This window comes from Argiope bruennichi, chromosome 2, assembly GCF_947563725.1.
Source record: "Argiope bruennichi chromosome 2, qqArgBrue1.1, whole genome shotgun sequence".
NCBI classification, from domain to species: Eukaryota; Metazoa; Arthropoda; class Arachnida; order Araneae; family Araneidae; genus Argiope; species Argiope bruennichi.
Genome location: NC_079152.1, coordinates 74154984 through 74178621, shown reverse-complemented (window position 1 = coordinate 74178621; position 23638 = coordinate 74154984). Strand labels below are relative to the sequence as shown.

At 27.0% G+C, this 23638-nt stretch overlaps 1 protein-coding gene across 1 annotated transcript in view; it reads right to left on the bottom strand.

Moving 5' to 3' along the window:
• Window positions 1-3793, bottom strand: part of LOC129961834 (transcription factor GATA-4-like) — a 134973-nt gene extending 131180 nt beyond the window's left edge. Inside the window, exon 1 of the mRNA XM_056075415.1 lies at window positions 3688-3793. The gene's annotated coding sequence lies outside the window, so the exon portion shown is untranslated. The remainder of the gene's footprint in view (window positions 1-3687) is intronic.
• Window positions 3794-23638: the final 19845 nt, after the last annotated feature.

Here is a 23638-nt window from a genome sequence, read left to right as displayed (position 1 = left end):
AAATTTATTTTCCCCCCACTTTTTCTGAAAACCGACCATTAAAATACCGTCTTAAATCATAGGACAACATTTTTAGAATTTTTTTTTTGTTTCGATCCGCGAATTAAACAGATAGAAATTATTTATTGTCAATTTTTTAGAAAATATTTTAATAGAGTTTTTTTTAATGATACGGATATCAATCTGAAAGTTTTACAAAAAACTGCCTTTTGTGAAACAAAAATTTCCCTGATTTTTTACACTTAACTTTTTTTTACACTTAACTTGGGCTCATTTCATATACTTTTTTTTAATGCTTTAAAACTGCAACTTAAACATTTCTTTTTAGATTAATGATCATTTATTAAAATACGAAAAATTATGTTTCAACTTATCTTCTTTCTTATCTCCATACTTGGTCTGATATCTGAGAGCAGATGCTGAAGCCTGTTTGGGAACCAACCCAACAACTTAAAGCAATAAAACCGCTTTTATGTATTTTTTTTAATGTTACAATGCAATTTGACTGTCCTGTAATATCGTCATAAGTTTATGATGGTTTTAATAATGAATCTGTAAGAACATTTTCCTGGGTGATGCATATAAAATAATAACTCATTAAAAATGGGTTTGTATATTTCAGATATTATTCGTCATATGACATTTCATAGCAAAAGATCATCAAATAATCCTCAACACCAATTGAAGGGGGAAAAAAGCCTGCTAAGAAGTTCACACGATTCCAGTAACAGTTTGAAGGAGAGGAGGGAAAGAATTCCATTCAAAATTCCTGATATTTATGCGCGTTGCCTGTAATTGCCTATTTGTTATTGTTAAAGAACAAGGTCTCGACTTTTAACTGAAGTACTGAAACTCGGAAATGGAAGAAATCGAAGAAGGAAATGAGTTTTAAATTTCAAGGGGTTATAAGAAAAATAAAAGAATTAAGTTTCATTGCTAGGTATGGCAGCAGATGGCATGAGGGCCAAATCGAATCTTTCATGACCTTAGGTATGTGAGAACCTCGGTCAAAAAAAGAAAAAAGAAATATGTATATTCCTTTATTCTTTAAAGGGAGCATTTGAGAATTTCGAACAGAAATTTATTATTTTTTTTAATAAAATGTTGAGTATATTGCCAGGAAATTTCAAAGGAAGCATAAAAAATAACTTAAAAAAAATTATGAAAAGTCAAGAAAAATTATAAAATTAAATGCTTCTGTCAAATTTATTAGATCAAATTTCAATATGTTTCACGATTCAAAAACTTGCTCATTAACTTATAGAATTATAATTTCTTTTAAATAATCTATGATTAATATTCATTTATGTATTTAATGATTTTCTGTAATTATATTTTATTTACATTTATTTTCCACATGAAATTTATATTAAAAAAAAGCGTGCAATTTCGACAATAAATGGAGTCACAAAACTATTGAAAAATCCAGGTTAAAAAGGAAAGAAAAAAAATAAGAAGTAAAAAATTCAGTCCCAAATGACAAAAGTTTAAGAAGACCTTGCCAATGCAAAGCCTTCCAACGTTTTCAATTTAAAAAATAAATAAATGTGAAAGAAAAAGAATTTACATTGGAGCACAAACAAGCAAATGAAAATGAATGACGAAATTTCATTTTGTCATTCAAAGCAAAGTTATTCTTAAAGAGAATCTAATGGTTTAAAATACAAATGCATACATATATGCAGGAAGTATGATACATACTAAAAGTACAATATATATATATATATATATACGAATGTGTAATTATTATACATAAATATATAATAAAAAATTGTTTTCCTCTATTTACTTACTGTTAAAATAAAATAAGTATTGTTTTTTTTAATTCTATTTTTTATTTCAAATATTAAGCCTTATTTACGCATTTAAATAAAGCTGATGTTGTGAAATGTAAATTAACAAATGCCTAACAAAAATATATTTACCTACGATTTTTGTCTTTCAGTTGATAATCAAATGAAGGCCTGATTTTGAAATATGTATAAAGATTTTCAAGAAATATGAAGAGAAGAGTTCCTTTTACAGAACCTTCTTGGATCTATCAGGTGTCAATTCTTAAAAGTAACAATAATTCGATGGAACAGAACTGAATCTAGTTTATAGAAATCAGTACTCAACTTCAGTATGAATTTTTCAGTAAAGATCCTCTTAGCAAGTAAAGAAACTAATTCAAATTAATATATCTATTTCATTAGGTTTTAAAATAGTGAATTTTACTTTCTATTTGCAAAATTACATTTGATGTTTTTGTTTTGCTGCAGTGATGAATGGGCATATAATAAATATAAAAACAGAAAGGTGTTTGATTAAATTTTCTTTAAATCAGTCTTTTCCTTTAAATTTTCGATTCGCTTCGTATGGTTACGGTATTTTTTTTTTTTTATCAATAAAACATTTAAATATTATTCAATTTTTATTTTTTTTATACAGTTAATCCATCTAGGTAGCATATTATTTTATATGGGTTCTTATTATTTTTAACTATTTTGATTTTTATCTTTTTTTCTCCATAAGAAAAGGTTAATAAATGCACTCAAAATCTCTTCTTACCTCAAACCTTAAGCAAAGTGAATAATAAATCTAGTATAATAGTTCGCTTATTTGTAATTAAAAATTCATCTAAAACTTAATTTCTTTGGGGCTGAACTGCATTAGCAACTACATTTTCCCTTTACTTAAAAATTTCTACATAAAAAACTTTATTTTTTAAAAATAAATGATAAAGCTGTTAAAAATTAGTAAAATAGTTCTTATTCACTTTATAATACACAAAATATTCATATATAGAATTACTTATAAGTAACTTTTATCGTGATCAAGTTCACAGCATTTACAAGAATACACTTTTATTCATTTTACCTAAAACAGGCAACTCACAAAACATCGCAATTAAAAATTTCAGAGAATTTTGTTTTGAAAGAAAGGTAACTGTGTTTTCCTTGATATCTACGAAGACATTAAATTTTAATAAAATGGTGCATTTATTTATATGCAAAATTAATTTTTGAAAATTATAAATATTGTTTTTATAGTATATACATAACAAAAGAAAAAAATATTTATAATGAAATAAAAATACCTTCCTCAATGAAAGAGAATGCTTACATATACATATAAAAAAGATAATAGTATGTTTAAAAATATACAACAGTCAGGATAATACTTATATGCAGCAATCAGAATAAATGTTTCATATAAAATATAATTCAAATTGAGAGTAAGTTGTAAGTTAAAAATATTATTATTCAAAAACGCGATAATTTATGATTTATCAACATTTTTTTTTGTAATAGATTGAAGAATAAAGCATAAGTACAAAATCATCCTAATGAAAGCAGACAAGCGAATGCAAAACATCTTGATAGAGTTTATGGTGTGCAACTCTAGACGGTATAAATCAATTCGCCGTTATCTTAATTTATTTACTCCAGAACCCCCAGGTGCCTGTTTAGTTAAGACCATAAAAGCAAATCCCGAAAGATAATACTCCCCGGGTCGGAAAAATCTCCAGCAATTAAGATAACGATAACAGCACGGCCCAACAGCAACAAACAACAGCACTAAAAAAAAGCCCGACGCCGATGTATTCCGAAACGAGAGAGAGCCGATAAAAACCGACGATAGCGAAAACACCCGTCGGCGAGCAACAGTTTAGCAAGGTGAGTAATGAAGAACTGTTTGACCTACCTGGCTTTTATCTTGAGCTGCTGGAAGACACTCAGCTGCTTGCTACCTGCAGAGTTTCAGAAGCTACTGGGTTCGGCAACTTTCGTGATGCAGCTATGACTTCTCCTCGTGTGAAGAATTGGCAGGCCGAGCAACTGACGTGACGCGAGTCGGAATCATTATGCAGGACAAGAGGCGGAGCGTGATGATGGGTGGGTGGAGCCGAGTGTCACCTCAGGGGTGTCAATCACTCAAAGGGCTGATGGAAGGATCGTTTTGACTTCTCCACTGCTTCAATGACAAGACGCCTATGACTTTGCAGTTAAAAAGATTTGTTCTCATTCGTTGGCTCTTAAAAGGGAGTATAAAGGAAATTATGTATGGATAATCAAGCAGGAATTTTTATATGGTTCGAATATACTTGTTTTATGATATCTGTTGTCTTAGATGATGGATTTTAAGTAAATTTGAACGTATGCGATAAGATTATGTTGTGTAATGCTAGTAAACAAGCTTGATTATCTTCGATGAGTTTCAAAATCTCATAAAATTGAGGAAATAGTCTTTTTTTTTTTTTTTTTTTTTTTTTTCGTTTTTGAAGTAAAAGACGGAAATGGATATTTTACACAGAAATATCAGCAAAATGGCTGCGTAGTCTTTTAAAAGGATTTTTTCTTTTTTTATCAAAGGCATGTAATAAATTTCGAACGAATTATTTTTCTACATAGCATAATTAGATAATAATAAATCTTTCACAATCAAATAATATTTCATTGTATTTTCATAATTACTTATTTTTGAAATAATGTCTTCCCATTTTGGATTCCGAAATCAGTAGGATGAATATAATGGGCTATCTTGTCTCAATTAAAGTAATAAATAAAAGGAAGTTTTCCATTTAATATAATAATACTATATACTATTGAAATAATGTCCTCCCATTTTGGATTCCGAAATCAGTAGAATAAATATAATAGGCTGTCTTGTCTCAATTAAATTAAAGTAACAAATAAAAGAAAGCTTACTACTTAATATAATATTACTATATGCTATTGAAATAATGTCTTTCCGTTTTGGATTTCTAAATCAGTAGAAAGAATATAATGGGCTGTCTTGTCTCAATTGAATTAATGTAATAAATAAAAGAAAGCTTGCTATTTAATAATACTTCATTGTTTTATTTAATAAGTAGCACCATTAAATAATTCACTAACGAACTATAACCTCAAAATATATTATACATTCTGGAATAAGCCAAGAATTCAAATTAATTTGAGATTTTTCTAATGATGAAATGAAAGGACTTGATTTCGTGTATGCAACGTCTAATAATGCAACGTCTTAATAAAATCACTGAAAATAAATTTTGGTAGGAAGAGAAAGTGAAAAAAATTATATAATCAAGTTTTGAAGTGATATATAATATTTTTTCAGCTAATGTACTCAATTTTTCTTTTGTTATTTGTATAATATATCAAGGTAAAATGCTACGAATGGCGTCATTTTATTTTAATATTAACCACCTTTAGCGATCAGTCGATTTACCTGGATTAAACCTCGCTAAAATTTTCAATTAAATATTTATGTACCTTGATCTTTTTATAACTTCTTTCCTCAAAAGATATGTAAACTTCTAAATTTATATAGTCATATAACTATTATAGACGCCTTATGCCATTCTATTCATAAATTCTTTCTCTGATTTTCTGTCAGCGTCCGTAAAATTTGAACTTTAAATTGAAAAGGAAATGATAATAATAAAACCAAACATGCTTTTTTTTTTTTAAAATTTAAGTACGAAAAATTGAATCCTTCAACATTAAAATCTTATGTGCGCTACAGAAGAATTTTTTTATAATTAATGCAATACTTCAAAGGATTATTGAATAAAAATTTCTCTGAATCATTATAAAATTCAGCTTTCAGTTTTATTTTCAAGGATTTAAATGATGTAAGTAATATTTTCTGTTACTTCAGTCAATAAATATACTTATGAAAAAAAGTCTGAAATCTAAATTTTATACAGTCCTTCGGTCTTATGAATTATATTCAGTGAAATACTCTTAATAGTCTAATGTTTCAATTTTTTGAGATGAAATCTGACTAAGGTATAATGCTCTGAATATCATTATTTTAGGATAATCAACAATTTAATTATTTTAGATTAATCAGCCTTGAAGAAACTTCGGGCACTGAATGGCGTATTTTCTTCAAGACAGTTGATGGAGGGATCTAAACTCGCGAGTCGCTTGTTTTTGTAAAACTGTGAAATTCAAATTTTTATGACTCAATCACTTTTAGTCGAAACAGTGGATCTTTTTAACTCAAGAAATTAGAATCTCAAACATATTGTTATTAAATATGACTCACAGTATAGAAGATATAGAAGAAAAGTTTAAAATTCGTAATTCATCAGAACATTTGTTGACTCTAACTACATAAAACATAATCGTGTACTTCATTTAGACTATTTTTTGTATTAGATGTACATGCTTATTCAGAAATTAGGTCACGATCTCTGATTAGAGTGGGTATCATATGTTACCGTGTTTGCTTTAAGTAAAACTGAGTTATTGAATAATAATAATACAGTCACAAAATTTTTTCTTACATTTATTTACTCATTTATTATTTAATACTATTTTTATTTTTTAGAAAATATCACATTTATTTCGTTTCATACAGGCATTTACTGAAAATTATATTTTTCTAGATTTCGTTTGCAGAAAGAGTGAACTTAATCTTTCAATTTGAATTTTTGTCAACGTGCTTGCAACATATGGATACAAGCTAATTTTTTTCAATGCACGCGTAAAGTGCTCGTGCGGGTTAATTTTTATTTTGCACGAAATAAATTACTAAATTTGCTTAGAATTGAAAACGTAATTATTTTTTTTATGATGATGCTAAAATAATTTTTGTACTACAATATTTTTGGAAGTTATCGTGGAAAAACACCACAATTTTGCTTAATTTTCAATTATTTAAAATTCTAATTAAGATTTTATTAAAAAATCACTCAGAAATACATATTCCCACCTTCCAAAGTATCAATATACCAAGTTTGATAGCTCTAGGTAAGGAGTCTGGTCTGTAGAGAGCGAATACACATACTCATACGCATTTTAATAGAAGTAAAATTTCGTTCTCTTCATTTCTAAATTAAAAAATAAAATCCAGTTTCTTAACTTGTTTTGTTTGTTCTTAAATTAATTATCTCGAATTTCTTTGTTTGTTATACGAATATTTATAAGGTTTTCAATGTTAGCTTTTAGGGTAAAACGTCGGTAAAAGTAACCTTCATAAAAGAAAATGAAAATTACCTTCATTCCAACGTTCTAGAGACAACCGTCATAAATGATTTTATTTTCAGACAAACATTTAAATTAGAAAACTTTGCCTCCTTTTAAATTGATTGTTTATAAGTAATTACGTAAATATTTTATCAAATTTATTACTCTTATTTTTATTTCAACAAAATTGAGGAAATGAAAGTATTTTTCATTGTTATTAAAAAATAAAATTTCAATACTAAATTTTTTTTTTGCAGAATCTGAATTTTTCCAAATTTAAAGGCCGTTTCATGTGATTATATAATCATGAATGTTTTGCTACATTTGCCAACCATCTAGATTGCTTTCTTCTTTATATTCTTATCGGTTGCAACAACTGTTATGAAATAATCAAGAAATTTTTCAAACAAATTCTTTACCATGTCAAATGTATACTTCAAACATCAGTTATATCTTTAAGTTAAGTGTTAATCTTAAGTGTTTTAATTCCTTTTCAATTTCTTAGCTGATGAAATTCTGAATTTTAAAAATATAACTTTCTGCATCTTTTTAAGTTATTTAATTTTAAATATGAATATTAGATTGATATCGGTCCCACATTTTGAGATAAAAGGGTTTTTGTAGTAACAAATTCGTCATCGGGACTTTTGTGAGTTAAAGGTGGAATTTTATATATTTTTTTTTAACATTTCAAATTTATTTTAAAGACAAGTGACTTATCATTTACAAATGAAGATCATGAATATAACATATTGTTTGTATTTCTGTTGCTTCTCGGTTTATAAAAGTTAAGAAATAGAATAGCTAAAAACAGTCATCATTCCATGATAGCATTGTCTCCAATTGACTAGAAAAAGAATACATATTATGAGAAGAGAAATATTTATATCGAAATGAGTGAACCGATATTTATTGTAAAAAATCTTTGTACGATGTGCTTTTTTATTACTATATTTTATATTTGATTTTTTATTATTATTATTAATTTTTTGAGTCGAAGTCAGATTCTGATTTCACCCAGTTTTCAGAGTTGCTAGTCACAGTAATATTTATTTGAAATTATATAAATTTGGGAAGAATCAAATATTTAGGAACATAACTGGTTAAAAAAAATCTGCTTCATTAACTTATTTAATTCAATCATAGGAAATAATATATTCAATTTACAAAAACTCCCTGGAATATTTCTTCTTGGTTTTCTTTATATTTAGTGCTTTAATATTCTTTCAGGAAGCGAAAAAAATTAAAAATGATTAAAACTTATAATTCCAGTAGTTAAGATTCTTTAAAGAAATGAAACCTCAAGTTTCCTTAAAAAAATGATAATTATAACAATAATTGTTATAAAATTCCAATTATTCGAAAAATGATTCTCAAACAGCTAGTTAAAAGAAGACATTTATTATTTTGATTTCGAATTTTTAAATTTTTATCAAGTCATTGAGTGTATTTGACAAAAATTTTTAAACCATATTTTATATATCATATAATTTTTATGCTACAGCTATAATGCTATCATTTATTCTAATTTTTAAATGCAGAAAAGCTTTAAAAATTAGTTATTAAGAATTTCTATAAGTCATTGGCATAGTTTTATCGAACAAATATGTGTTAAATATTATATTCAAAAAGCAATAGATAAAAATAAAAAATAAGCGCATAAACTATCCACTATACATTTATGTTATAAATTTCCTATATTTTAGTGAATATTTTATTGATATTAATTTTAGCCTGATATTATTCATAGTCTATATTTAAAAACTTTTTCTGGAATTTTAATTTTACATCACCAATATTTTACTTATAGAATAGCATATATAGAGTAATAGAAATTATATTAGCATATTATCGTTATTTGATACATGAAACTATTTAAAGACGGATTTTTCTGTGTCTAAACATGAAGTAAATCCCAAAATTTAAAAGCTAGAATCCAAAGTCTACACTCCTGTCTTCATACTCTCATACCTATAAGAAGACTTTATATCTATTCATGATATTCTAATCTCTATTTTTATATCATTAATTAGTGTCACAAAATATAATTCATAAAAAACAATCATAAACATTGTTATAATGCTTTAAATAATAGGAAAAGTCTATTTTTTAAATTCATATTTATTTTTTTAATTTCAGAATATATAAATTTCAGAAATTTGTCTTAAGTTCAGTGCTTAAAATTCTTTAGAAGATATTTTAATTCCTTAAATTATATTCTTAATTCTTTTGGAAAATCAATATTGGTCAGTATATATCTGAAACTCATGCCTTTTAAGATCTGAATAAGATCAGTTTAGGTTTTGAATTTCTTTTAAAATGTGTTATAGGTATTATTCCTTTATAAATGTGGCAAACTAAGAAACAGAAATGGCAAAAAATATAGCTTGATTTTTTTAGAGAAAATAATTTTGTGAATCTTTATTAGATTAAAAATTACAGCATTTACAGCATTTTGTATTGCCATGTAATTATTTACGGAAGTATATTCCCATTTATTATTCTATTATTATTATAATCCTTTCATTATTTATTATTCTTGATTAATTTTCATTGTTAAGTTCAAGTTAAATTTTAGATACATTTAGTTTTACATAACTTCTATTTTCCGACGACCAATAGATAAAATTTATTAGATTGAAATAAACATTCGAAAATAACATTTTATTTTTATGCTTTAGGGAAATTTAAATCTCTCTCTCTTATTTTCAGATATTTACAATCTTTACATCATTTCCAAAATTTGAATTTTATTTAAAATATGCTGTGATAGATTTTTTCATTATACTTTATTTTCAAGCTGCAATGAAATATATTTCCTATATTGGATAGTTTATGCTATGCAATCATAAAAATATTCTAAATCTATTAAAAAAATGAATAGATTTATTTAATGGAGAAGAAACAGAACTAAATTAAAAATATTTTTTCTAAATTCTTAACTTTATAAGATTATTTTTATAAAATTTCCGAAAATAATTTTAATTTCTTGGTGCAACAGGAAAGAATCCAAGCGCGAAAGCTATTAAGAAGTTGACAAAGTCAATGCAACTTTTAGAATTTGACCACCCAAATTAAACCGTACCCAATATAATTTGATAAATTGGAATAATGGTTAAGATAATTGCGTCAGACAAAATTAAAGTTTGGTCTTTCAAAAAGTTTTCGATTTATAAATAAATATAAGAACACACACATACACACACAGACATAGACACAGACACACACACGCGCGCTATCTATTAGTGATTTAGGAAAATCATATTTTAAAAATCTTTTGAAAAGCAAACATAGATCATATTGATTTTTAGAATGCAAAATTATAAGAACATGAAATGCAGTGCTTCTGTAAAAATTTAATGCTTTTATTATTATTTTAAGTTTATATTAAATTTAAAAATAGATTTATATTTCTAGCAACTATGTAACTGTGGAACCTTTTCAATGTCTGTATTTTGGAATTTTTTAAAAAACTTTTCTTAAAATAATTTCTATAACAATTCGATATTCAAAACATAGGATTAATTTTTCTATCATTCGTATGAAACTTTCATGTCTGGATCTCTTTTCTAATAATTAAGCTGGCAAAAATTTATATACAAAATTTGCTAGAATTAAGGAATTATGGATAATTCAGTTCAATGTGTTTATTCATTTGATTTTAAAATTAAGTTCCAAACTTATCTCTAATTCAAGTTAATGAAACAAAATAATTGCCTCAACTCTGACGCCCATAGAGAAAAAGAAGTAGTTAAATAATTTAAGAATGGAAGTACAAATACACAAAATATAATTACGAATTCACATGATAGTAAATTATGAAATCATTACATACTGATTTATATTCAGCAAAAATTATTCAAAGCAGCATATAAATTAATATCGAAACAAAATGTGGTAATAGAAAAAATTATTCATATACCTTATCATCTTTTTTCTCGTCATTTTCAAAAAAATATTAGATAGTTGAGTGATAAGACTGATTTTCAGAAAATGCTGCTTAACTGTTGGAGGGGGCGAAAGGCAATAAATAGCAGAAAAAAAGAGCACATAAATAAAAAGAGTCAAACAACCAAAATTCAACAATTAGAATCAAAGTAAGAAACGTTACACTTTGTTTAAACATCTTGTAAAAAAATACCTAGACACAAATTTTTATTATAAAATATGAAAACTTTGCAAACTAACAAATATAAAGCAAAATTTTCATATTTCTTGGTTGCAAGAAAATGATACTGTAGATCTGCAAGAAACGTTAAATGTCATTGAGTTTTTATCAATAATTATATCATTTTATTGCATAAAAATTAAAATATTCAAGTTGTTCTTATTTAAAAAATTGCAAAATTAATTTCCTCTACCTTCAAAAGCTAGTCCGATTGCTAAAAAAGTGGGTGGGGGAGAACTTAGCAATTTTAGATTGCAATTTAAAGTTTCATAAAATGCTCAGTTAGAAAATAAATCATTTTTTAAATCAAACGATTGCATATTAACTTTCGAAATATGTATGAATAGTTTGCAATTTTATCACATTACAATGAATTCAAAGTTTAGTGCCGTTTTGCTGCTTCACTCACCTTTTACTTTACTGAATATCCTATTTTCTAGGAAATTAACAACTCAATAGTTTACATATCTGGTATGATAGCAAGAATGAAATAAATTTGTCTTTTAGAACTATTTTGCAATTTTAATATGAAATTTATGAACTATTTAATCACACCGTGTATTAATGTCCGTATACAATAAATACCGTTAAAGTTTGCTACATTAATATCAGGAACAGAATTAAACAAAAAAAAAAAATGAAATCATCAAGTTTCTTTTCTTTTCTTTTTTTTTTTTTCTCCCCTTCTTCTTCTTCTCCAAGACAAGTCTGGGGAGAAACAAATAGTGGCAACGCATCCGTTTCCCACTCATTAATCTTGAACCGTATTGATAACATAATTGCCGATTTTAGGAAGCTCCCGAGAGTTCAAAAACAATGCATTAGGCTTCAGGAAAAAAGAAAATAACAACAAAAAAAGTAACTACAGACTTCTTAGAAGAGGACAATAAAAGCGATGCAACTAGAACTAATTCTTTCGGAATAATGAGATACATCCTCAATCATTAGATAATAGGATGAATTATGGCAGCATCGACAAATGCATGAGAAATCTATATTAAAGTACTCTGAATGAGAAGAGAAATAACAGTTTATTACTCTCTATGAAAATTTGCATCGTTTCGATGAAAATTGATTGTACAAAAGTCCGTTTTATACAAATTAATCTAACCTCAGAGAAGAAACTTATTTTTGATCGATAAAAAGGTTCTATATCCTATTCGCTAATTTTGAGAAAATTCTATTGATAGTTTTATGAATGTACAAAATGGAGCTTTTTCCGGTAAATACAAAATAAATGCAGTGTATTTTTCTTTAGAAAAAACAATTGATATTTAAAATGATTATGATATATAGAAAGGACAGAAAAATGAACTGTTATTGACAATTATGATATTTTGATAATATTTCTTAAAATCTATAAATTATGATATTATTTGAGTTTTAAATAAGATTTCAAAAATCTAGGTGACCATTTCTTATTTTAATATTACTAAAAATTATATTAGCATTATAATGTCATATATTGCTTCAATAATCTTACTAATGGTCTTGCATTAGTTCCGATTGAAGTTGTTTATTTTAAGTACATTAAACTTTTAAATATTATAATAAAGAAACAATCGATAAGCATATTTTTCCTGGAATTTTGTTTGGAAATTAAACTAGAATTAAGAGTTGTTTAAAATTAGGATTAATTTTATTACTGATAATTAGTTATTATTGCATTGATTATATTTAATTTTCGCTTTTATATTACATAAAAATTATTAATTTGACAAATCGAATCCCTATAAAAAACAATTAAAGATAAAAATAACATTTTCAAAAAAAACTGCGGAAGCTAGTCTCAAGTTAAAATATACTAAACAGCTTGCAATTGCTTTTGTAGAGTTAAAAATAAGCTATTTGAATCCTAGGAAATGCAATTGTGATTCTTATTTTAAATTTCATTTTTTTCCGTCAGTTTTTAAAATTTTTTTAATATCGTTTTCCATTTATATTAGGATAATTAACATTATAAATTAATATTAAAATCAGTATAATCTAAAAGTGTTGATAATTTTTGAAATATATAATGTTTACACAAATTATTAATAAAATTGCTTTTCATCTTTACAGAAAAGTTTTAAAATATAAACATTCAAAGAACTACATTGAAAATAATCTTTTGACTAAAAGTACCCAATATTGTACATGTTTAAAACTTTAATTCAAATTTTTACTCCATGTTTTTAATAATTCAAAACTGCTATGTGAAAGAATTTTTTTTTTAAATCAATATCTTTTCTTTTATTATATCAACTAAAAGTTTTTAAAAATATATTCACAAATTTTTTACAAGATTTAAATGTAAAGTCATAGTACAACGAATAATGTTAAAGGAAAAGCGCATGCATGGTGTCAGAAATGCAATGTTCGTTACATAATAGATAACATGGCAAGTTACACGAAACGTTAGTTACATGCTAGATAACATGGCAAGTTACACGAAACGTTAGTTACATGCTAGATAACATGGCAAGTTACACTTGTTTTGTGATTGTGACATCTTGTGAAACGACCCAATTGATAAAAAGAAATAGAAAGAAATTTCAATCTATGTGAATATTTTCAAATACTATTTTTTTTTTTTTTGCACAATTTTACAAATGCATAAATGAATAATAAAAGTCATTGAAGTCTTTCGACCTATCGTTATCTCATTTGACATCGTAGTCTGAGTCTGACGCTAACTAACAACTAAACTATAACCTCCGAAGTAATAATAAATTTATTCTGTTGAAATATGGATATTAAAAAAACCTGATAATAAAAGCATTATATAAAATTAGGAAACTACAATTAATTTTAAAAAAAGATGATTCGAAACTATAGGTTATACTGTCTTAAAGCAAAGGAAATAAAATACACAATAAAATAAAATCGGAAAATAAAATCGAGTTGAATGTGGGGAAACTTATTTTCAAATGTTTAATTATAATTATGTTAAAAGTTATACATGGTACAAAATAACATATTTATCGAATTGAACATTAGAATAAACGCCGGTATATTGAATTGCAATCAAATTCTAAAAAAGTTACAAGTAATACTAGAAAAATAATGTTACGAAACCAATCAAAGAAACAGAAAGCGGCATTTAGAAGGCTCATTTGATATTAATTAAAATTTATTTAAATATCTTTTGGGTCAAAAGAATAAATAATATTCTAATGCAAGAGCATTTGAATCTCTGAAAACACTATATGTACTAATTTCATGTAAAAGGTTGATCATCAGTAGAATCATATAAATTAGTAACTTTGCAATTATGAAAAGGGAAATTTTAGCAACAAATACCATATTAAATTTCATCAGTACAAAATACAACATTAACAAATTTCAGCAACAAATTTCAATAAATTTATCAATAACTTTGTTTATGCATTCCGTCGCTAATAAATTACTTTCTTAATTATAGTACATAGTTAGTGCAATAAAATCTTTTTCTAATCAGATTAACAATTTTTTTTTTCCACACTTTTGTGAAAGTATTTTTTTTAAAAAAATATGCCTTTGCATTGTTTGAAGTTCCATAGCGTGTTTGACGTGCGTCACACGAGTATGAGCTGACTCCAGTGGGCATATTAGCTATAATACATCAAAATATTTTTAACTGTAACCCTCCACAAAGTGACAATAAGAAATTCCTCTTCAAACATTAGACAAACTTTATAAATCAAACTAAAGATCAGGAGAAATTTGAATATATAATGATTTTTTTTCAAGTATTTCATATTTGTATAAATGTATCCTCACATTATTGAAGTTAGTTATCATATGAGAAAGATTTCTTTCTTTTCTTTTCCAAAAATGAAACTGCAATTGCAAAAATAAAATGATGTTATAAACACTTTAGAATGCAATCCATCTCATTTTTACTTTATTCCGTTGTTAAATTCTTAGTTGATGACTCTTTCCAGTAAGAAAAAAAATTATCAAATTTATCTTTGTCTAGAAATCAAATTTATTTTTAAATTATTCAATATCAAATTATCAGAGGAAAATACTGAACAGATAAGTTAAATAAATCAGTAACACTTAGGATTACGAAAGCGTACTTCCTCATGTAATAATTCTATGAACCATTATAGATATAAATTTCAGAATAAAATTATTATAAAAGATAAAGTTGAAATTTTTTTTATATAAAATAATCTTTAAATCTCTTTAAACAAAATCAGACGAAGTAGTAAAATAAAAGAAAGATTTCTCAAATGAAAGCTGGGTGATCAAGTGGAAATGAACGCATCAAAAAAATCTATTAAATATGTCAATAGAATAAATTTATAAAATTTTTGTTTTCTTATGAAGAGCCAATCTGCTAGAATTGGACGTTATGCATTAAAATTAAAATCAAAATCCTCAGCAAGAAGCTCAAACTAAAAATGCAAAATCAAATCAATTTATAAAATGGGAACAATATACTGGATTATGATTTTTATACTTTTATCATCAAAAACAGATTTATATTTAATTCTAAATCATTTGATACTATATTGTTGAACATATTTTTGTTCAAATTTATTCCTAAATTTAATACATGGATAGAGATAGTATAATTTTCAATTTTATTTTGTATTTGAGCTTGAATATTAGTTTGAAATTCAATTCGACTATTAAGTTAAAAAAAAATTTTTTATTTTCTGTAAAGTGGAGGAATACCTTGGTTTTAGATATCTCTTATACTGGTCCCTAATATTTCAGAAAAAAAAAGTATTTGAACTTCTAGATTTTTTTCTTTTCCTTTCTTCTGGAACTCATCTGAATAATAAAATATTTCAGATGAGTTCAAAATTAAAATGTTCTCAGAAATTTAAAATAAAAAATTAGTACTTATCAGCTCATAATAAATTACATCATGAGGTATCAAAATAAAATTAATAAGAAAATAAGAACAGAATGTCGGTTTAGAAAGACTAATCTAATTCCCAAGCAGACTAGAAATATTCGATTACGTAACTAATATGACATTCACTCGGTCTGTTCATAGCATTCATGAGTATGTTAAATTGAAATTGAAATAAAAAAAAAGTAAAGAGGATAACAATCATGATATTTTCACAGTTAAATTTTTTAAAAAATCGCGGCATATTTATATGAACTTAAAAATGAATAAAAAGGGAGAAAAATGTCTTCTCATGTTTTGTTCAAATAGAGTTTTAGTTTATAAACTTCAAATAAAGTTTTAGTTTATAGTTTTAGTTTTTTTGTTCAAATATAATTGATGTTTGAAATAGAAATCTGAGAAAAATTTAGAAAAAGAAACGTTTGGAAAGTAACATTCTTCAGAGAAGTTGTCATGAAATTACGAATTCCTTAAGCCATCATTTTTAAACATAGCAAGTATGCATTAAGTAATTTCAAAAGGTTTTATCACTATGTAGGTGATTATACTCAATAAACAGCATGCAAACTTTTTTTTTTTATGATGGGTAAAAAAAAAATTTTAATTAAATTTTTGGGCCTATATAACTTATTATAAAGTCAATAAGAATTAAAAAAAACATTATTTAAAAAGTACTAATGCAATGAATGAAGCTGTGATGATATTTGGAGAACCTTTATTTTGCTATAAATAAAGCTTCTAGAAATAGCATTTTGAAAAGCTAATTTATAAAATCGCGACTCAAAATAGAATATTTTCGAATAGCTGTTGTGTGTAAAATTTGTACCTTACCATTTTAAATTTGTGGCATGTCGAATAGATCATCTAAGCAGGTTATTAAATGCACAGAGGAAGGGGAATTTATTATTACTTATGTGTATTATAAAATACAAATATGTAATAATAAAATTATATATTTGTATTATTTTTATAATAATAAATAATGATATAAATAAAAAAATAATGAGTTCGAAAAGGTTTCTAATTAGACTATTAAAGAAGATTTTTCTAGACAAATTAATTGCACACAATTTAATAAGTCGGAACAGTTTTCATTAGAAGATCACACAATAGTCCCTTGAATTTCATCCATATCTCAACGAATTTTATCCAACTAATCTTTCGATCAAAAATTTTGATTGCACAGAGAAATTTCTTTTTAGGTATCTGATGTTAATAAAAAGACTCCGATGGCCGCCAATATTTTACTGAGAAGAAACTGAAGGGACGGAGGACTCTAAAGATGCTTATTTAATTACAACAATTGAGGATAAATGTCTTGGGCCTCGTAAATCCACCTGAGATTTTAAGCTGCGGTAATCACTATCATTTAGCAAATTCACCACGGATAATCGGAAGACGGCTGAATTATCGAGCATTATCAAGGAAACTCGTTTCACACGTGACTCCTTTTGTAATCGACAAAGGCGTGTGCGAGTACGACCTCACTTAGGTTCATGGAGTACACACGAAAACTATTGATTGTTAACAAGCATGCATTTGACAGCTCCGCTTATAATTCTTTAAAGTATTGGCTTGCACTTGGAGAGACTCTTTGCAAAGAAAAACTCAAATTATCATTTAAAAGGCATGATTTTAGTCAAGATATAATTTTAAGAAATTTTAAAATAGATGTGTTTATTAATTTTTTTTTCCGATTTAAACAGTTTAGAATAAAATATATTGCAAATTTTGGACTATTCTCTTATATTTATACTCCTATAAAATAATATTTATAAAATATCAACTATAAAATTATCATTTCTCTTTTTTTTTAAATGAGGATTGCGTATTTAAATAGTTTTACCCTTTACCTTTGTCTGTAAAGAATTGCCAATTTAAATGCATTGTTTAATTTCAATGGATTTCAGCTACTTCATATTACAGCGGTCTTTAGAAGATGAAATCAAATTCAGTTATTTTTAGATTTTCTGGTAAAGAATTTGATACAATAAAATAGAAAAATTTTCTCTCTCTGAAATAGAAACTCTGACGTTCATTATTAAAATTAAAAGATACCACTCTTTACTCCGAGATAAATAAAATGAGAGTTAGAAAATTTTAGCAATTAAAATGAAATGTTAGCGTTGCAAAGAAATTTTTTTAAATATCCTTTCAAATGAAAGTATTTTTCCTAAATTTTCGTAAAAAAATTTCACAAAGAAGATATTTCAGAATTGTAGAAATGGGATTAGGCATCAAGAATTTGCTAATAGACATTTTGGATTTCAAATGCGACGAATAATTTGAGTTTAGAGAAGATGATTTTTTTTCAAATGTGAAAAGGAAATCATTTAATTATTAATCAGTTTCATTGACGATGAAATGCATTAAATGAAAAATTATAAAATAAGCATGAAAATTGGTTGATTAATTTCTGAAAATTAAGTGTATCGAAAGTAAAGTGACTTTTAGTTACAAATAAATGTACATAATATATATTATATGCAAACATTATAAGTCGTACAACAATTGATTTTATCAATTAAAAATTATAAATTCTATCACTTTTTAAATGCCACAAAGCTCTTTTTTTTATTCACAAGCCTGGTAGTTTTTAAGATTTTATTTGATTTGACAAAATGTTATTTTCCACTCTAAATTCTTTATTATATTTTCCTTTATTTTTCATATGAAGACAAATTAAAAACATTTCTGAAATACTTAAACGTTTCTAAAATATGATATGGAGAGAGAAGGTATAAGAAGAAGCAATTAGGTAAAAAGAAATGTAGAAATTATTAAATTAATAAATAGAACCATAACATATAAATCATAACAGAAAATTTAAAGCATATACGGAAATGCAACATTTTTCTTATAGAATCAAGAACATTTTTTATTAAACACATCAGGAAAAAAATTGGTTGTTCGATCATTAAGGTGTGTAAAATGAATACTAATAACGCATTTTCTCAAAGCTATAATAAAGTGAGCTCTGATTTATAAAAGCTTAAACGCATACAAAAAAAAAAAAAAAAAAAAAAAAAAAAAAAAAAACGAATGCGTACGTGGATAAACTATACTTATTCTTTAGAATTAATAACATTTTTTTTTTTGGAACAAGTTATAGAAAAAAAAAGGATGTTTGATCACCTATGTATGTAAAATGAATAATAATGATGCTTAATGTAAGTTTTTTTTAAAGGTCATTTCATTGACTAATATCCTTTTGAAATCAGTTCGGTTTTATCCGTGCTGCATCTCTAACTAGAGGGAATCTTTGAAACATCCTTAAAGATACGAAGTGGTCAGTGTCAGGTAGTGGGTTTGATTAGCTACTGGTGATCGTCAAGTTGCAAAACGAACAGTTGCACGTGGAGAGTATTGCATTCGATTAACCCTTGCACGGTCATATTGGAAATAATTTCCGTCCATATTAACCAACTAAATTAAAATTCTATTCATCAAAAAGGATATTTGAGGTAATATTTCACGTTGATAATTATGGACATGTTACTGTAATTTCTTGTCAATTCATCGCATGTCGAAGAAGAACATTCTTATGAAACTTTATGCTTGAATTATGAAAGCATTTTTTTTTCTACAGTTCCAGATGGAAAACTGACAGCATATTTTAGCATACACAGGTATATTCTTTTCAGAGTGGGCTCAATAATTTCAGCATCACCTAGGTTATTCTTCCTTCCGCATTTTTTTACAACTAAATTACTTGACCTGTGAGTCAATCCTAAAGAGAATTGTAGAATTTTTAGTAGTTTTGTTTTACACTTTCCTGCGTGGTATATTCACCCTGTTAATTAACAGACGGTGAAGTTGAGGCGCTTTGCCAAAATTTTATGTTGCGATATTTCTCGAAACTGAAGGTCTTAAGTGAAACTGGCGAGGGGTAATCGGCCATTGATAGCGTATTTAGGAACTATGAGCTTTCGTGTGATATTCAGATTGGTAAAATTTGTTCATACTTGTGGCTGGGGAAAGGGATCTCTAATTTTTTTTCTCTATAAACCAGTCTGATCCTTCTGATCTCTATAAACCAGTCTTTCTCTATGACCAGTCTGATTCGGGGCTGAAGAACTGACATTTTGGTTTTCCTAATTGTTATATATATATAGAAGAAATTATTGCGTCGTTTCGATCTAAGAAGGAAAATATGTTATGCAAAGTCCAAGTATGATACTAATTTATATATAAACTTAAGTGCCTTAAAGATGCTTTCATTTAAGAAATTGAAATTATTTATAGTTTGTCTTCTACAGACTGCTGAAAGAGTTACTATATAAACTTTATTTCTACTAAAGATAACGATGCACATTAATAAAAGGATATTCGATCCAAAACTTTTATGGGAAAAATGCCTTAAAGGAATGTATGTGGTATTATATTTAATAAATTTATTTTATGAGAAAATGCACTTTAATTTTTAAACTATCAAAAATAACTTCAATTAATGGTGTAGGTCAGGATTTTCATAATATGCGTATAAAAGCACCAATTTTGCATTCTATTTTTTTTCTTGTACTTTTTATTTTTCACTTACTCTAAGGTCGAGAATATCTACTCATGTTTTACAGAATTTTCTCTCTTATCTGCATTCTTGCATAAATCTAAAGTGAGAAATTTCGATTCCGCACGTGAGATTTTATTTTGAATCTTGATGGCGCAGCGCCGATGAAAATTGAATTGTACAGGTTGAAGGTATGTTTAAACTTCGAGTTGCTGAATTTGAAGTATTATTAAATCTGAAGGTATGAGCACTGGAAATGATAACTTAAAAATTATGTCTATCTCTATATATCTTTCTCACAATTTCTGTTATCTTTAAAATGTTTCATATTAAATTTGTTTATAATATTTATTTTTTATATTCTCTATAATTCCATAACAGGCATAAGAGGTAGCAAACTTTTTTTACAGTAATTGTAGTTACAAATTTTTCCTCCCTATTACATCCTTAGAAAATTAAATAAGTTTCCAATGCTTTTTTCTGTGTCTTTTTTTTTCTGGCATTGATAAATCATTGCCAATTAAAACCCTTAATCTATTCCCACGCTATAATTATTCAATTCTAAAATAATATTCACTTGTGCCAATACTTTCTTGATTGCCTTTTCAGTGTAATTAAATACTAAACATTTTCTCTAATTTTGGCTTGATTGCTCTAAGCCATTTGAAAGAGACCTGTATTTTTAAAATTTAAAATTGCTTTAAATGAAATAAAAAATTATTTTCTAAATTATTTGAATCACTTTATCTGCTAAAAATTACGAAATTAAATTTTTATAAGGTCCCTCACATACTACATTTCTTATACACTAATATTACAAATAAATATTTCCAAATCTTTGCGTACAAAACTGATAAAGAGCTGAGAGAACTTTGAGTCAATATTTTAAGGGCTAATCAATGACTGCTTTCATAAAATGTTCTACGTTGATATATAAATCTTCTCTGTGGTGGAAATAGAAATGGTCTGAAAAACCCTAAAATAATCATATTCAAATCATCATAACTCACCTGTTTCAGCTGCAGAAGAGTGAATTTTTCGGTTTAAAATGTTAATATGTTTAGATATTAACACATATTTTACAAAGTATGACAAATAATATTTGGGAACTGTATAATAATTTAGAATTAGTAATTGTTTTAGTATGCATGCATTGGCTCAAAGGAGTTTTAAAGGCGAAGAGCGAGTCCCAGTTTCTTATTATGGATTTGAAAATGAACATTTTGTCAAAGTTAAATGTTCTTCAACACAAATATTGAAAAAGAAAAGGTGCACATTTTAAATTTATGTTCTACACAGCCGCATCAGTAACCGAGTTAGTTTACCTTTCTAGGACATATGAAATAGCATGTGCCGACTCTGAAGCTAATTATTCATTTGCTGGAGAAATTTATATTCTTTTCTTGGAGGGAAAGAGAAGAATTCAAAACAAAACAATATATGCCTTTCTGATGGGCGTCAAGAAATTGCCGAGGTTCACGTGTAAATACAGATCTTGAAGGGCAATTAAAACTTACAACACGTATCATTCTTCCATGAACTAAAGGGAATGGAATTACAGTTGGATGAATAATTAAACTACAGTTATCTCTTATGAGACACGGAAGTCCTATTTGAAGTTTAAAAGCAGATTTGGTTCCATAATAATAATCCTCAAAACTTTGAAGACTATAATTTTTGTCCAAAAGAATGAACTGCATCTAGAATGCAACTCCTTCTTACTGCCAGAATAATACCAATGTGACAATACCACCATGCTGTTTATCACCTAATAAGAAATATCTGGCTCTGAAACAACAAGAGTGGTAAAAGGGATAACGGTTAAAGAACAGCGAAACTGTATATAAATTAAAACACAGCGATCATGTTTTAGTAGAGTTAAGTTCTCTTAGCCAAATTTAATAAAAGAGAATAGCAAAATATATTTTTCTTATCGGAATGAGCAATATCTAATTTTAAACTAACAATCTCCATCTAACTAGTACACAAAATCATTCTGTTTCCTTAGAATTTTATTACATACTGTCAATAAATTGATTAATTACTATGGCCTTTTCATCAAGCCCGTTTTTCCTCTTAATAAACCGTAACGAAAAGAGAAGGCAGATCCGATTGCAGAACTACTTAAGTAATTCACTCATAAGTACAGTGGTGTGCAAAATTTAAGCAACATATTTTTTTTTTTTTTTTTTTTGCTATAACTCCATGAGAAATTTATCTGAAAGACATGAAATAAAGAAATGAGAGCTAGCATTTTGTATTTAAACGATGACGAAAGTATAGTTGCGCAAAAAATAAATTCAATGCATATGGTATGGAATAAAAAAAAAAGCTTTTTGAACTCACAATATTCCTACACATGATTGTCTATCCAAAAGGAAGAACAACAAGAACATGTTCAATAGTATGGGATATGCCCACTCATTACTGCAAAGGTTGTTTCGCACTGTTTTTCCATACTCAGCACCAGATTGTCCAACAGTTCTTGAGGTAAGAGTAACCATTCCTCAATCAGCATCTGTTTCAATTTTTGGGTGTTCCCCGGAAGATGTAATTGTGCCAAAAGGCGTCCCTCCCCCCAAGGCATTTCACACATATTCTATGGGTTTTAAATCAGGAGAGAATACTGGTCAAACCATTCGAGTGATATCTTCACTTTCCAGTAGCTGCTGAACTTCAGCAGTCCGGTGTGGCCAAACATTGTCATCCATAAAAATGAAATCTGGTCCAGTAGCACCTCCGGACCGACGCACATGGGGAAAGATTACCTCCTTACAATAGCTATCTCCGGTTACAGAACCTCTGCCTAAAACATGGAGCTCAGTCCACCGGCTCAGAATAATGCCTCCTCGACAACTCTAGGACCCCCATAGAGGTCTCTTTCCGGTGATGTTACAGGGATGAAATCGTATCCTGACCTCTCTCTAAATCAACTGGCATTGAGAATCACTTGTGGCACTGAAACGATTCTCATCCGTAAAGAAGGACTGACTCCACTGATAAAATGTCCAGTTTTTGTGCTAAATAGTGCCATCTATAGCCCACTTTCAAAGAGATGCAGCGTTCAGGATGGTGGGCAAATAGGCCACATTTGTGAAGACGTCTGCTCACAGTACACCACGACACACTTCGCCCTGTTGCTGTTCACAATTGCTAAGCAGTGGCGCTTGCTA